Source organism: Cynocephalus volans, chromosome 8 (assembly GCF_027409185.1).
Source record: "Cynocephalus volans isolate mCynVol1 chromosome 8, mCynVol1.pri, whole genome shotgun sequence".
Classification (NCBI taxonomy): Eukaryota; Metazoa; Chordata; class Mammalia; order Dermoptera; family Cynocephalidae; genus Cynocephalus; species Cynocephalus volans.
This window is the reverse complement of record NC_084467.1, coordinates 16,313,123-16,330,238: the sequence shown is the minus strand read 5'-3', so window position 1 is coordinate 16,330,238 and position 17,116 is coordinate 16,313,123. Positions and strand designations below refer to the sequence as shown.

The window sequence follows — 17,116 nt, the reverse complement described above, 5'->3', positions numbered from 1 at the left end:
GCAAACTTACTAACCAGGATAAAGTAAAGGAAGCTTTAAAAGTTTCTCTTTAAATCACAGTTTATTGTTGAAATCAGTAAGTACTGAATTTCCTTAAAAATTAAAAAACAAAGCGAAATTTAGTTTCTACCCCCCCCCCCAAAAAAAAACCCCAAAACAAAACACATTGTAGCCATCTAAGGCAGTCTTTGGGGTGAGTGGTGCTTAGAAGCTGCATTAATGACACATGAGGATTTGGTGTGGGCCCGGGCATCTGTAGTACTGCCTGCATTTGGTTGGCCCTGTTGACACCAAATCTTCTGCCTTTTTTTTTTTTTTTTTCAGTTGATAATATATGTATGTACTTAAAAATTTACTTCTTGTTGAAAATTTCCTTAATAAATATTGTCATTAAACACTTTACAAATAACTTGACTTTGCAAATGTCGTTAATATAAAAGTAAGTTACAAAGGCCTGTATCCAGACCATTTATATTTGTGAGATGGTAAAGAATTGTGGTAAGCTTTTTCTTCTGATTGTTAGTTTTTAAACATTTTTTTGGTGGCTGGCCGGTACAGGGCTCTGAACCTATAACCTTGGTGTTATAAGGCTGTGCTCTAACAGCTGAGCCAGCCCTCTAATTGTTGAGATTTATTTCAATGTGGTGATATTTGGTTAGAGAATTTCACTCTTTTGTCATTTTTTGTTTCTATTAACAAAAACATTTGGAACCATATTTATAAAGTAGGACTTCACCAAACATTTTCCTATTAGCTGTTTCATCTTTTCTGCCGTCTTATAACTTACGTTGAAGTGTGCCTAAAGCAGTTTTTATACGCTTATTTGATTATGCTTTTCTTTGCATTGCATTTAGCTAGAAAAAAATTCCAGTGATTAAGTGTTGTTGCAAGATGAATAGTTAAGTACAATTATTATTCAGACTATTCACCCTAAACCCAAAGTTTAGGGTCTGTTTGGCAAATCCTCAAGGCTAGAACCCATATTTTAAAATATCTAAGTATTACAAGAGTACTTCAAAAAGTTTTTGGAAAGACTCATATTATCTTTTAATTCTATTTTTCCATGAACTTACTGAAGTACCCTGGTAATTCAACACTATTTCACAAGGCTGAAGGATTTTTTTTTTGTAAGAACCAAGCTGATTGTGATTTTACAAGCATTTCCTTTGTTTTCTTTGATGTAGGCTCAATTTTTTGTTGATGATGTTCATTTTCATCTAAATTCTGTTGGGGTGAAAAGGTTTAGGATTTTGTCTCTTTTACATTTCAAGAGCTGTTTCTTCAGGACACATTCTGGGACTCTTCATTTCTCTGGCTCCCACTTATCTGTTTTAACAGGTGAAAAACCTGTTGTTTAACAGGTTATGAAAAACCTCCTTCAGCATTTCCCTTGCAAGTTTATCTCTTGGGAATTTCACACTTCACTTATTTCCCATAGGTTTGGAGGGGGAACTCACTTTTATACTGCCAATTTATTTTTTTATCTAGTTGTGACACTCAGATTTTAAAAATTTTTATGCTTCTGAACATTGCTCCTTCGATTCAGCTATAGAAATTAGCATGTACCAGTAAATTTTGGGATGGGAAATAGGCCAGTTTGACTATTCAATTCAAAGTGCTTATGATATTTCCTACAAAAATCTGTATTCCATTTATGTGAGTCACAGAGCTGTGGGGGAAATGGGCAGATAGAGGACTCGGGGGAAAGGTCAACAGAGGGGCTAAGTACTATAGACATGTAGAATATTATCCTGAGTTTAATCAGGAGGGTGTATGTATATACACCTATCCAGATTTTTTCAGGGGAGGGGAAGGTGCAGTTTGCATAGAGAAGGGAAAGGACAAACCGAATACAGGACCATTTATTTTATAAGGGATCAAATGAGAAAGTTTACTTGAGAGTATTTTGCTAACTACGAAGTGTGGTATACAAAAACTAGTTAGCTTTATAGAACTAAGAATTATGAATTTTGTGCTCAGTGAAAAGCAGACAACCCACACATCTTGTAGACGCATGGTAATTTAAAATTCTATCAACGAACAGTAAAGAGAGGTTAAGTTAGTTATATTTAAAGCAAATAGAATCATTGCACTATAAGCAATATTATTGATGTATAGAATGATATTATGAAAATAAAAATATGTTATAATTTGCTTTCCTAACAAACTTTTTTTCTCAATGCATGTATAGTTACCGTTGTTTTTTCTCAGATGTGTAGTCATACTGATAAGTAGGTAACAGGAATGGTTAAATCTGATTTCCAAACTTTTCATCGGTTTACAGACCCCTTTTTTTTCTTTCTGTGAAGAATGATAAACCCTCAAGCTATCTGAGTTCCGTTTCCCTTTTGTGATGTCTTTTCTGTCTTCACAGTAGTCTGTTCCATAGATGACCACAAAGTAGGTGCTAAATAGAAGATATTATGTTGCCAACATTTTGCTATACTTCACAGGTAAAATAAATTTCCTTTTTTGTTCACTGCTAGTAATACTCCTTTTTCAGATACTACACTCTATTAAAGACTCTTCATTACTACAAATCTCATTACTCTTGATCACATTAAAATTGCCCATCTTTTATAGCTCAATTTCAAATTTTGACCTGTTCAGTGCAGTTTATAACATGACAACCTAATTAGTTAAGTATAGCAGTGTAGTTGTCAGTCTTGTCAGGAAGAAAAGAAATTATACTAACTTTTTTAAATGGAGGGAATTTAATATATGAATTTATTATACTGGCTAAATGATTAAAAAGGGGATGCTGAGGTAATCCAGAGATTAATAACTGCAGGAAGCAGCTGACATCCTTAGAGCTGAGGGAATGAAAAAGAACCGGTGGTGTTGCCAGAACCTATGAGTTTGGAGGAAGGATCCTTTAGGACTATTGCTTAGAACTCTGAGAAGGGAGTTACTGTAGGTTGGTCCTTGGATGTCAGAAACTCAGTAGGTGAGAGAGTAGGGTAAGGCTGCTATTTTGAATATGAAGTGTACATGCCTGTGTGTTGCTGGCATCTCTGTATGGCTTTAAGAGGCTGGGGCTGGGGGATCTGAATAGAGCTGGTGTTTGGAGCCTTACTTTTACCCTGCCACTGGAACCATGCTGACAGGGGGTGAAAAACAGCCTTTTATTCTGAGATTGGTTGGATCTGAAAGACAATAGGTAACTGGCACAAATAATAGGAAAAGGATGTATAACTTCCTTACTAATAAAGAATAAATTGAAACCAATAAACCCCAGTGAATTTTTAAAAGTCAGGAAAGGGGAAATACAAAGTAGATGTGATGAGCTAGCAGGATTATAACAACACAAAGTTAAATTCCCCAATTAAATATTGACGCAAATTGATCAGAAACCAAAATCTAGGTACGTACATTTAAACATGACGCAGAAAGATTAAAAACAAGATCATGAAACACTGTTAATAGGAAAATATTAATAAAATGAAAGCAAGTATAAGCAACCTTAGAGGTCTACATAGAATTCAAGACAAAAAACAATATGTGGTAGAAAGAGAATTCTTACAATAAAAGATGTAATTTCTAGAGGATGTAATATCACACTCTCTTATTTAATAATTGGTTTAGAAATATATATGTATAAAGCAAAATGTAAAAGAAACTGACAAATTTACAATTAATGTGAGAGACGTTTATGAGAAATGGGCAGGTCAGTTTAGATAATCATAGATTGGGGTTGGCAAACTGTTGACATATCTGTTCCCTCCCTGTCTTTTGTAAATAAAATTTTAGTGGAATATAGCCATGCTCATTTGTTTATGAATTCTGCTTTTGTGTTAGAAAGGCAGAGATAAAATAGTTGCTAGAGATTGTATGGCCTGCAAAGCTTAAAATATTTATTGTCTGGACCTTTACAGAAAAAAATTTGCCAAACCCTGACATAGATCAGCAAGCTTTCACTGTGAAGGGCCAGGTAGTAAATATTTTGGGTTTTGTGGGCCAGATGGTTCTTTGCATATTCTTTTTTTTTTTTTTTTTAACAACCTTTAAATATGTAAACATCTTTCCTAGCTTGTCTTACAAAAACACAAGCCAAGGGTCATGGCTTGCCACCCCCTGATATAGACAAAGTGACACAAATAATAAACTTGTTTTAATATATTAGCATAAGGTCATATATATCTATGGTTTAGGAATTTTGTACACGTTCAGCCATGATAAAAAATAATTGAGGATCTCAATTTGAACATCATGATGAACAAACCTTAATATATGGAGAACTTTTTAAAACTAAGAGAAAAGAGAAAAAGCTGTGGATGATTTGAATGACATAGTTAATAATTGATACAGTTGTTTTAATAACTTTTCTCATTCAAGTAAAACAAGTACTCATGGAAGATGAATACTTTTTTTTTTTCAAATACTCATGGAATATTTAGAAAATTTAATCATATATTAGGCAACAGAGAAAAACGTAAAATTCTAATTATAATCTTTTCTGAATATACTTTTACAGAATTAGAGTTTAACAACAAAAGAATAACAAAATCTGTTTATTTGTAAATTTTATAAAATCAAAATTGAAAATAAGTAATCTTTGGAAATGAATGACAACTCTTTGGATCCGAAAATTGTGGGATGTGAATAAAATGTTATTCAGAGGAAAATGTATAGTCTTGAAGGCTTATATTAGAAGATGAAAAATTGAAAATAAATGAACTAGTGATCTGAATGGAAGACTGTCATGTTGTAATTGAAAGATTGTTGGTTTTCTAGAAGTCATATTCATACTTAGTGTACTTCTTGTTGATTGTAAAAATTAGTTAGAAATGCTGCAGTGCTTTATATGATTTAATACAAGGAATCAAGAGCTCTTATATAGTAACTAATTCCCTTTATATCTTTAGCTTTGAACTCTGGCCAATTTATATTTGCTGTCATTCAGAATATGCTCCTTTTGATAACAGCCACCTTGATGGTAGTGTCAGAAAATTCATACACCTGTGTGTGTGTAAAACATTTGCATGTCACTAATGATTAGTGATACGTGGAGCATCTTGTCAAGGGCTTATTGACCGTTTGTGTATCTTCTTTGGAGAAAAGTCTATTAAATCCCTTTGTCAACTTTTACTTGGCTGCTTTATTTATTTATTTTTTGTTGTTGTAGTTGAATTGTAAGATTTCCTTATATATTTTGGATATCAACTCCTTATCAGACATGATTTGCAAATATTTTCTCCCATCCCACCAGTTGCCTTTTCACTCTGTTGAAAGTGTTCTGTGTCTGATTTATCTACTTTATCTACTTTTTCTTTTGATGCTTGTACATTTGGTGTCATATCCAAGAAACCATTGCCAAATTCAGCATCCTGAACTTTTTCCTCTATGTTTCCTTCTGAGAGTTTATGCTTTCAGCTTGTCTGTTTAGATCTGTGATCCATTTTGAGTTAATTTTCTTATATGGTAAAGGTCAGGGCCCAGCTTCATTTTTTTTTGCATGTGGATATATCCAATTTTCCCAGAACCATTTTTGTTGAAAAGACTGTCCTTTCCCTATTGGATAGATAGTCTTGGCACTGTTGTCAAAAGTCTTTTGACCATATATGTGAAGGTTTATTTCTGAGCTCTTCATTCTTTTCTTTTGGTTTACATGTCTGTCTTTATGCCAGTACCATACTGATTTGATTGCTGTAGCTTTGTAGTGAATTTTGAAACCAAAGTGTGAGACTTCCATCTTTGTTCTCATTTTGGGGGGATTGTTTTGGCTATTAGAGGTCCCTTCAGATTCCATATGAATTTTAGGATGGGTTTGTTTCTTCAGAATTTGTTGTTGAAATTTTGATGGGATTCTCTGTGTATTTTTAAAAGATATATGTATATCATAAAGGGCACAATATGTTTTTCTATGTAGGTGAAGAAAGCATTATTGCTTGAAAGTAGAATTAAGATGAATATTAAAAACTTTGATATAAATACTTCTAAAAACTGGGGTTGTTTTAATTAATAACTCACTTAGTAGGTACTTAAAAACCTATTTTGAAGTCCTAGATCTAAGAGAAAGAAGACAATTTTTGTCCTTTTGTTTTGGTTGTTTGGGGAAATGGGCATTCTGGAAGACGAATTTTAAAATGCGCTCTTTGGTGAGCTTTCATGAATTTGCCTTAAAACTCATTTCAATTAAAAGAAAAATCTTGTATCACAGTATTAGAAATGAAGTTCAGCGCCAATGTGTAAAACCTCCTAAATGCTCTACACAGGAAGTTCCCTTTTATTTGCAAATCGAAGGATCAAAAGAATTTGTCTGATTCCCTTTGGCTAGAATTCTAGGTTTCTTGATGTGGAATTTCTGCTTTGTAAAATTACAAAATATCTTGTTGATTTCCCTTGTTGTTATTTTTCTGTTAGTCTCAGAGGTAAGCCAGCTTGACTTGTGGGGTCCCATGAAATCCTCATGCCCCAAGTTCCAGGCTTGTGTAGATTTTCAGAGCATTTGGTTCTAATTCTCTCTGTTCTAGAGGAGTCTGGCAAGGGAATGTGATTTCTCACAGTAGTTTAGCAGTCCTTCGCACAGAATGCAGATAGATCAACTATTGCATTTCTTAACTTTTTACATTTTACACACATGAAGATTTTCTCCTTCTGGAAAACAGTAGCAGGTTTAGAGAAAAATGTTTTGGATTACCAAGAGGACACGTGAACAGGTACCAGTAGCAACTCCATTGGAGTGAGAAAAACCACTGGAAGTCCTGCTGCCGTATCAGAAAGTAACTGAAAAATTCCAAGTGCTGTTAGGGTTCGAAGAGTATATCAAGGTTCACATTGGGAATTAGAGAAGTTGGATCCAAAAGTGATGACTCAGAAGCCAGCTGGCTTATTTACATAGAGCCATTTGGCAACATTTAAGAAGGGAGGGAAGTAGCAAAAGCACTGGAGGCTGGCCAGCAGGCAGAGATAATAAGTATTAAGGACATAGAAGGAGTTACTCTAGTATGTATTTCCTCTTTGGTTTTGAGAGTCGTTATCTTCTAACTTCAGCATCAATAAAGCTAGAAGTATAATGTCAAACTAGAAGAGGAAAAAAACAGACAAAAAAAAAAAAAAAACCACTGTTGAAGTGAGTAATAGAAAGAGGTATATTAAAATTTTATAGCTAAGAAACAGTTCTTTTCCTGCTCCACACTTCAAAGCTGTTGCCTGTAAATGAGGCAGCCTCTCCTGCTGGGGGCACATGGATGGACCTTGAGAGAATTATATTAAGTGAAACAAGTCAGGCACAGAAAGAGAAATACCACATGTTCTCACTTATTGGTGGGAGCTAAAAATTAATATATAAATTCACACACACACACACACACACAAAAAAAAAAACGGGGGGGGGAAGAAGATATAACAACCACAATTACTTGAAGTTGATATGACAAGCAAACAGAAAGGACATTGTTGGGGGGGAGGGGGGAGGGAGAAGGGAGGGAGGTTTTGGTGATGGGGAGCAATAATCAGCCACAATGTATATCGACAAAATAAAATTTAAAAAATATAAAAATAAAAAAATTTTTTATATAATTTATAGAAAAGATGAAAGCTGTTAAAAAGCTAGATGCATGCGAAAGGTATCCTTCACCAAGTCTTTGTCTTATGCTTAGTTTGTGGGCATGGAGGGGGTTAAAATATAATACCCTCCAAACTGAGAAGGAACTTTCAGACTGAAAAACCAAACAGGCAAATCCATACAGTTTACAGTTTTAGTAAAGGATAACTTAATGTGGGGAAGGTCACACTCAGCAAAGATTCAGACATCTACAGCAGATGAGGGCTCGCACTCCTTGGATTCAGACAAAACATATAGCAAAAGCAGTGTTGCTAAAAATGACTTCAAAAAAATGGTTTAAGAAAAATAAGTTGATAACATCACTCACCAGGTGGTCTGTAGTCTGTGAAGTAGGGGGTCTTCTGAGGCTGTTGCCACTCATTGTAATAAGTAATCTAGTCCCTTGGACCTATGTTCCTTTTGTACTTGCCCTAGGGTTGCTACATAACTAGCCAGTGAAGTAAAGGAGAGAGTTTAAGCAGGAGTCAAGGGACGCAAGATGGAGTTAATCCTGCTCACCAACCAAGAGTTTGACTTACTCCCAAAGCCTTAAGGAATACAGATTTCTTGAAGAGTGTCCATACATACAGGGTATTTTGTGGGGGAATAAATCTCACATTAGAAGCTATTGCTATAACAGGCTCTGAAAGAGATCTCATGCTTTAGGAGTCAGATGGACAAGTTCTCCTCAAAAATATCAACTCTTGAGCAGATGAGGGACAGTGGTAGGAGGATCTGAGTCTGGAAACATTTAGAAATAATTTTAACTAAAAGCTGCCCTTCCCAGTATAGCTTGAATTATAACAGTGTGATCCAGTGTTTGTTGTGTACTCCTGTTATCAGATTACCATGTTTGAGGATAATATCTTGATAGATTACTGTATAGGCTAGAGGTTTCAGAGCATTTCTCAATTACTTCACTGTATTTATTGTATCATTAAAATAATCGTAGAGATAGATAGGATTACCCTATTAGGTAGATTGGGACGATCAAGTGTGAAAGGTGAAATGATTTGCTTCAGATGATTTAGGTAGTATCATTGGTAAGGGACCAAGTCTAGATCCCCAGTTTCTTTCTTTTTTTTTTTTTTTTTTTCTTTTTTTAAAAGATGACCGGTAAGGGGATCTTAACCCTTGACTTGGAGTTGTGAGCACCACGCTCAGCCAGTGAGCGAACTGGCCATCCGTATATGGGATCCGAACCCGGGGCCTTGGTGTTCTCAGCACCGCACTCTCCCGAGTGAGCCACTGGCCGGCCCAAGATCCCCAGTTTCTAACTCTTGACTCTATTCCTTGCGTTCTCACAATTTACCATAGTATTTTGTTTCAGGTTCATTTTAGGCAAACTACGCTTTCATAAATCATTCTGGGAATACAAACACCATTTATAACATGGTTTTTTGAAATAGCATGTTTCAATTTTTAATCAATCAACCTGAAACAACTTTGGGGAATATAGGTTTGCACGATTGGGGCTTTATAAAAATTCATTCTCACAGTACTAAAACTTCTGATCCTTAAATGTAGAGCCACATACCTGAATCTGGAATTCAAGAAATTAGTGGTGGAGAAGGTGGTCTTAACATGGGGAGCAGCAGGACCTAGAATGAAGATTATGTCTAGTGTTATAGATGAATGGAATGAGAACTCTGGCTGGGGATGTTTTAAATGAGGAGGAGAAACTGACAAGAAAGCAGAGACTAAGTAAAGGTATAGGGAATGGACGGAGGAAAGCAGTAGAGATTATAGAGGTGGCTATTAGTAGAGGGTACAGGAAGTGTAATGAACAGCAGCCACTGATGTTGGAAGCAGAGAGCAGCAGTGCAGCAAATGTAGAGTACCTCTGCTGCCTGGGAATCTAGTGAACCAACAGAATCTCTCTATTGGCATAACGGTGCTTTTAGCCCATAATCTTGGGGGAACTGGTCTTGGGACTGGGAGAGGGAACTGGTTTGTCATGCTGTGTAGGGAAAAGCTAAGCTTTGAATAGTATACTTACTATTGTGGGAACACAGGTAGCTTGTCAGATCCAGGTATATTGTGAAAGCCATCCTATTATATGAGTCCACATTATCTAGTGAAAGACAAAAAAGATAGCATTTAAGTGTTGAACTAATTATAAAGAGTACAGAAATGATGGTAAGTGGAGCACAGTGTTTCCCTGCTCCATGTAATGTCACTGGTCAGGAATGAGAGATCAGTGGTTCTCAATCCTGCTGCTCCTCTGGAATCATCTGATACCTTGGTCCCATTCTTCAGAGATTCTCATTTAATTGCTTGGGATGGGGCCTAGGTTATTCTAATGTGCACCCAGGGTTGAGAACAAAGCTGTGGAACAGTGCCTTTCCTACTGCCTACATGATACTTTTAGGCCCTCTTTGCTGGGAGTGATTTTCAGTGAAAGGAACAAGAAGTGGTCACATTTTTATACCATACACAAACATAATTAATTGAGCTATTTTTTAATTCAGGGAAAACTGCTTTGGTGATTGAGAAGCTATTTCTGTCTGGTAGCTATAAGGTAATGTTACAGCTTTTTACAGATAATCTACTTTGCATCATAGTCTGTATGCAGATAGTTTTTACAGTATTGATAATATATACCATTTATTTTGACGGTAGAACCAAATTATATCCTGACAGGTGCTGTATAGTTGACGCTTCTAATTCAAGCAGAGGTGCTTTTTGCTTCTGTACCATCAAGTCTTATTTATTTAAAACTGTGGTACAGAGGTTTTCAAATTTTTTAAAGCAGCACCCCCCCACCTGTATGATCCATAGTAAGTCCCTAAATCTTTGAGGAATGGAAAGTAGCTGTAAATGAAATTTTCCAAAAATAGCACTATCTGGCTGTTTGCAATGTACATGCTTTATTTGACTCAACTGAGAAGATTTTTCTACTGTGTACTGTTAACATTTTTGTACAATTCAATAAAAGTTAATTTCACAGGTACAATCTTAACTAAAAAAGAGCCAAATATTCTGGTTTTTACACACTTAGAGAGCTTATTCTAAGTAAGGGTCTGGGAATCTTTTGTCAAAATTCCAGTTGTTCTGTTGTTAAGATTTAATCACTAAAGTAGAAAAGGCTTTTTTGTTGGGATACTGTGGAAGGGATTTAGGTCTTTTAAACCAGTTTACCAGTCCATTTAATAGATAATTAATTAATTTTTCTGATCAGGTAATCTCACTTTCTGATTTGAATATTCCCAGAATATAATCCACAAATTAGCATTTATAGAGAAACATGGTATTGTGGTTAGATACAAAGAAATACCATCTCTGTGTAACTGATTTTACATGGTAAGATATTTAAAGAAATGTAACATGAGAGAATAAGGTTCATCTTTATTTTGTACTAAAATTAATATTTTAGTTTACAGAGCATAATGTGAAATTGGTTTGCTTTTCAAAATTGTCTCATTCTACTGTCTTATTTTGATAAATATTTTTAGATCTGGGTTGATAGAAAGAGTGGCATGACAAAGCTGTTGCGATGGGTGATGAATGCTATTAAAGTGTACTTGAATTTGTGTAGGGTAATGCTCATTAAATTACTGTCCTTTTTTTGTTGTTACTGTCCTTGAAGTAACAAAGAATAAGAGTAATTAGATGGTCCTAATGCAGAACGAAACCCATTTTGTCACTTAATGGTTAAGTTGCCTAAAACATTCATCTAAAAATTTCCAAAGGCCACAATTGAGTAAGAGCAGTATTTGTGGTAGAAAACATTTAAAATACAGCCCATTTATTTTTCTATTAGTAATGTCCCTGGTGTTGAAAAGAGGCTCTATTCAGAAATGAATAACCTCTCTACTCGAGCACTTCTTGAAGAAACCTTGAGTACAGCCCAACAATTGAACTGTGATAATAAAGTCCTAGAAAGATTTTCTGTCTATTGATCTAACTAAAAAAGATTGCTCATACAGTCTTCTTATATTCTCTCTGAGGCATAGAGTTCCACCCTCACATCCAAACTATAAACTGTGGAAAAGAATTCACAGATTGCTACTGTATGAAGGCTACATTATAGAAGGTAAAGTGTCCTTTAAGAAATAGAGACTTCGTTGTGAATCTTAGTTCCACCACTTAATAATTGTGAGATCTTGAGTAAGTTAAACTTCCCTTTAAAGTAGAAGTTTTGCCATTTATTAAATGCAGATAACAGTACGTATATCACAGGACATTGTGAAAATGAAATCAAACAACAAATGTGGAGATCCTAGCAAATGCTGGATGCTCAGTAAATGTTCATTGCATTTCATTGTTACAGTGGCTTTGGAACATTTAACATATTTTTTTAAAGTTTGGAATTAATTCTAGGGAATGAATTCTTTGTCTACTCTGGCATTACGTTTCAATATCACGTTTCTGGAACTTTTTCTGAACTCTTTAGTACATGATACTTTAGTCATCATTAGTGAAAACCAGACCTTACTAAGAGGCATAGAGACTTGAAACATAGCTATTGCAAATTGAGATGTGCCGTAAGTGTAAAATATACCAGATGTCGAAGAGTTATTCTGTTAAAAGGATTATAACCATCACCAAGTAAGATTTATTCCTGGAGTGCAAGGTAGTTTAACATTGAAAATTGATCAGTCTAATCCACCATATTAACAAGAATGTAGGGGAAAAAACACGTGATCATCTCAATTGATACAGAAAAAGCATTTGATAAAATCCAGCATCCTTTCATGATAAACTAAGAATAGAAGGGAACTAACTAACTCAACATTAGAAAATCTGTATATGAAAAACCCACAGTGAATATCATACTCAATGGTTACAAACTGAAAGCTTTCCCTCTGAGATGAGGAACAAGACAAGAATGTCTGCTTTTACTACTTCTGTTTTCTCATTTTTAAAATGAGTTACTTCATAGAGGTTTTATATAATTAAAGTAGATATGTGCCTGGCAGGAAACAGACTCTTAATAAAGGGAATTTATGTCCACCCTTTGAAACTCTCCATCTTTCTACTTTCAGAATTCATTTTCTTCTGCCTATATACAGAATATGTTTTTCAAAAAATTTTCTGTTGTTTGGTCTTTACCCTAGGTGATCTCATCCACTCTTGTGGCAAGAACTGTTGGTTATGTGCTGCTGATTCCCAGATCACTCTATGTGGTTGACTCTGCTCTCTACATGTGTATTAGTCCTTATTCTGATTCCTATAAGAAAATATTTGAAACTGGGTAATTCATAAGAAAGTGAAATTTATTTCTTACAGTTTTGGAGGCTGGGAAGTCCAAGGTCGAGAGGGCACATGTGGTGAGGGCCTTTTTCTTGGTACAGAGTCTGTGGAGACTTGGTACAAAGTCTGGGTGTCACATAATGAGGGCTAGGTGAGAGCGCTCTTTTTAACATGCTTACTTGCTCTCCTTATAAAGCCCCCAGAGCGACTGCCTTATAATCCATTAACCCATTAATCTGTGAATGGATTAACCCATTCATGAAGGCATAGTCCTCACAATCCACTCACCTCTGTGTTTCAAATATATATTGGAGATTAAGTTCCAATGTTAGCTTCAGAGGGGACAAACATTCAAACCATAGCAACATGTCTAAATACTCTAGACTTGTACCTGGGGGTTTCTTTGACAGTTAAAATTTGACATAATACAAATGAATTCATCAGTTTTTTATCTGAAGCAGAGAAAACAACTATTGGTGAAGGCCTTAAGAGAAAATGACTTGGTATGTTGATGGAAATAAATAAAGTCATTGTGGCTGAAAAACAGTAGCATATGAGGTGAGGTCGAAAGGTGGCCTGGGGCCTGATCATTTTGGGTTCTGTAAGCATCCTTCGTCACCCGATCCTTAAACCTCAGACCATCAGTTTTCTACTCCTTATGTCTAGCTGCTCAGAAACTTTTGCTGTTTCGTTGTACTAATTATTTCCCAAATCTGCCTCCTTTGTCCGGATTTACTGCCCTTATCATCATATACCTGGACTATTGCAGTAGCTGCCTATCTGGTATCCTGACACCAATCTCTTATCTAGGATTCCATATTGTAGTAAGAGTTCTCCGATCAAACAAATCTGATGATATTGCTGCCGTCTTCAGAGTCTCCAGGGGTTATATTCATGGTAAAGTCCTTACTTTACTTGATACATTTTTTTAGTCTGACCTAAATCCAGTTCTCTGACTTCTCTTCTTACTTTGCCTCATCCTCTTCATTCTGTGCTCTGGCATTACTGACCTGTTCATGGTTCTGCAGACATGCCTTATTTTTTCAGATTTTTGTGCTTCTGTTTATACTTTTTGTTTTGCCTGTACATGATGCCCCCTCCTTTCAGGCCAGCTACAAACTCACCATTCAGCACTATTGAACTATCACCTGTGGAGGCTCCCTGGAAATCTCCTTTCCCAGGAATAATTAATCATTTTCTCCTTTGTACTTTCAGGCTTATTATTAACACTCCTTATATCCCTTTCTGTATTGTTTTACAGTTGTTAGGTATGTTATAAATCCCTTGTGCACAGGAATCGTGCCTTTTCAACTTTATTTCCATGACTTCCAGTCGATGCTGCAAACACACACACAAAACAAAACCCCACAAATTTGTTGGATTGCTGCGTCTTAGATTAAGTATAGTTTGAGGGTTTATTTCATTCCAATATGTGTAAAAAATTTTTGTGTGCCTAATGTTTTCCCCTGATGTTACTACTAATTAGCATTCTCAAAGGAAAGAAAATCTAAAGCAGTTTTGCTTTGAGGCCATGTTATTCATAGTAAAAGAACATTGACCGTATTATTTAGGGATATTTCAGAAAGAATAGTGGATATATTGGTCATGTCCAGAAGGCACAAGCTATATGGACAGTGCAGTGATATTACATTCATTTTCAGGTCAACTGGAGAGATGTTTTCTCCAAAGTAGACCTGGCCTAATTGAGGTGAAGTTTGCCAGCCTAACTAGCTACTAGCTGTTTTTGCTTACCTTTGTTGTTATAGTGTCAGGAACTTGGTGTATTTGTTGGAGTGGGTGTAGAACCATATGATGCCTAAATTGAGCTTTATCATAAACTGGATGTTATTACTAAGAGAAAGTTTTCAGGAAACTATAACTTATTGGTGGGAATGGGAAAAGAAGCCAAGTGTTGTGGTAAAGCAGCAATTTCTACTGAGTTACTGGGAACAGGAAGTAAAGTACTGTTGGTAGTGACTCAGCTGTTTTCTGAACTTGTCTCATGTGATTGAGTGTGCATGATGTCTGTTTATTCTCGGCATAGTAAGTACTGTGAGAGTCACATTACACAGCAAGCATAATGTTTATTTAACCATCTCAGTGATGATCTAAAAATAACTGGTGGATTTTTTTTGTTTGTTTTCGTACTATGGTTAGTATCATAAGATAGAAAAATCGTAATGGAGATCCATCATTGAGTGCTTTCCCATATATAAGTAACTTTGAACATGTAGTCAGACAGTACTGTTTCACTTCTTTCAGGGTAAAGATGAAAGCTTTTCACAGAAATAAAAGGTAGGAAAAGAAGACAGCCTTCTAATTATCCAGAAAACAATTCTGTACCATTTCATTTTAGTTTATATTCTGGACAGATAAGCATTTTGGGTACGTTAGGGCCGTCATTGAGGTATTTATGTGCTAAGATTTCAATACAGGAAGTTATTTTCCTTTTGGCAAATTATAGAAAATCGTTTTTTGAAGTGGAAATGTTACTGTTGTCTGTTTGCTGGATTTAATGTTAATATTAAATCATGGTATAATAGTTTTACTCTGATTTTCTTGATTTACTCACTTTGTACTGAAGGCTTGGGCCATGGTGTACTGTAATTGAGTCTTCAGTGTGTCAAACTGTGATTATTACTATGCTGTGTACATATTTATATGCTTGGCTCTGAAGGAGAGAGCACTTGGAAGCCTGAGCTTACTAATAATTATAATCTGCTCATTTGTCTGAACAGTGAGTCATTATGATTTATTCTTTTTGACATTTGAGTGTTCTTGCTCTTCGAAGTACAGCATATGCAGCAGCTAAACTTGAGTCTGAGATTACTTCACAAGGGAAAGGAAAACTGGATTCATTAAGAAGAAATAAATGCCAGCATTCTGTTTACAAAAATGTTTAACTAAGTTGGAATATTTGATTAATGAACTAGTCTGTAGAACTGTATTAATTTGTTTCATTCCATGTTTTCAAAAAACGTGAACCAAACATCAGAGGATTTAAGTTATTTTCATTATAGTGTTGTTAGAATATTAAATGGGATTTATATTTTTGCACTTTTTCGTTAGTACATTCATTAGGAATTTTGTGTTAACCGAGAATGGAATAGTAAAGTGCGTATCTTCTGATTCGCTGCATGTAAATGTGAGCTGACTTTGACACCATTTGAATGGAATTCCAAGAATTGCACTGGCTATATGTGGCTTCATTCCTGTCCTTATCCCAATAGGTGAATAGCACATTGGTCATTTCTGACTATTAAAATTATCTGGGCCTGAAAACCTAAGGTTCTGCATAGTGCTTGAGCATGTTCCAAAGAACAAATAAGAAAATGGTTTCAAGTGGACTCAACTATTTCACAGTTGACTCAGCTATTTCACAGTGGATAAGTTCAGATTGGGGAAAGAGAAAGTGGTTCCTTAGTTCCTGTCAGATTGGCAGTTGCAGCTGATACCTCACTGAACCCTGACTAACAGGCAGAGACAGTGACAGTGTTTTCTCTGTGTTGGAGGAATTATTGTGTTGTTTCCTTTAATCCTTTGTACTGTTTCTTGATGATGCCTAGGGGGCATTTTGTTTTCATTTTTAAATAACACCTCTTGCTTTGTGAGTGGGAAAATGTATATTCTGCATGGGCCCTTCTTACTCTCTCTCCTTGGAAATAAAAGATAAAAACTTGTTTTTCTTTTTCACTGTAATATATAAAAGGCATTATGTTTTGTGCATACTATTAAATGTTGATTTAAAAATGTCTGTTGGATTTTTTTTTACAGCTATCTGCCATTTATGAATTTCATGTAGACTATAGTGCCATATCAAGTTGTCAGTGTATAGACAGCTCTACTTTATCAAGTACTGCTTAAAATTTAACAAGATGAAAGAAAGTGTATATAAATATATATATACAAATATGTATTAATCTGACAGCCAGTTATATTGAATAAATGCTGTTGAAACAAACTTGTTTGATATCAGACTTTTGTGAGAGTAATGTTGTGTTAGATACTTTAAAAAATATTTTTAATTGTGGTAAAATACACATAGTTTAAAATTTACCTGTTTAATATTTTAAAGGCAAGAGGTAAAGGAGGAACATTTTCAGCTGTAATAGTAAATGTAGGCCAGTGTTTTCAAAATTTTTGACTTCAGGATGCCTTTCTACTGCTAAACAAAAACTCTTTGGGGTTCTCATGTGTGTGTTATCTATTAAAATTTGCTACAGAAATTAAGGAATTTTAAAATATTAATCTATTTTAAGATAAAAATAAACCCCATATTAGGTTAACATGAATCACATTTTTATTTATTTTAAATGAATAACATTTTAGGACAGCATAATTATCTGTCCTAAACAAAAAATTTGATGAGAAGAG

General features: G+C 35.1%; 1 protein-coding gene across 9 annotated transcripts in view; it reads left to right on the top strand.

The window, feature by feature from the left end:
- EIF4G3 (eukaryotic translation initiation factor 4 gamma 3) overlaps positions 1 to 17,116 on the top strand; it is a 311,414-nt gene that overhangs the window by 115,794 nt on the left and 178,504 nt on the right. The window contains exon 1 of one of the 9 annotated variants that reach the window (XM_063105195.1): positions 14,903 to 15,037. The exons of the other annotated variants lie outside the window; for them this stretch is intronic. The gene's annotated coding sequence lies outside the window, so the exon portion shown is untranslated. Of the gene's footprint in view, positions 1 to 14,902; positions 15,038 to 17,116 lie in introns of those variants that run through there. 9 annotated transcript variants of the gene reach the window in all.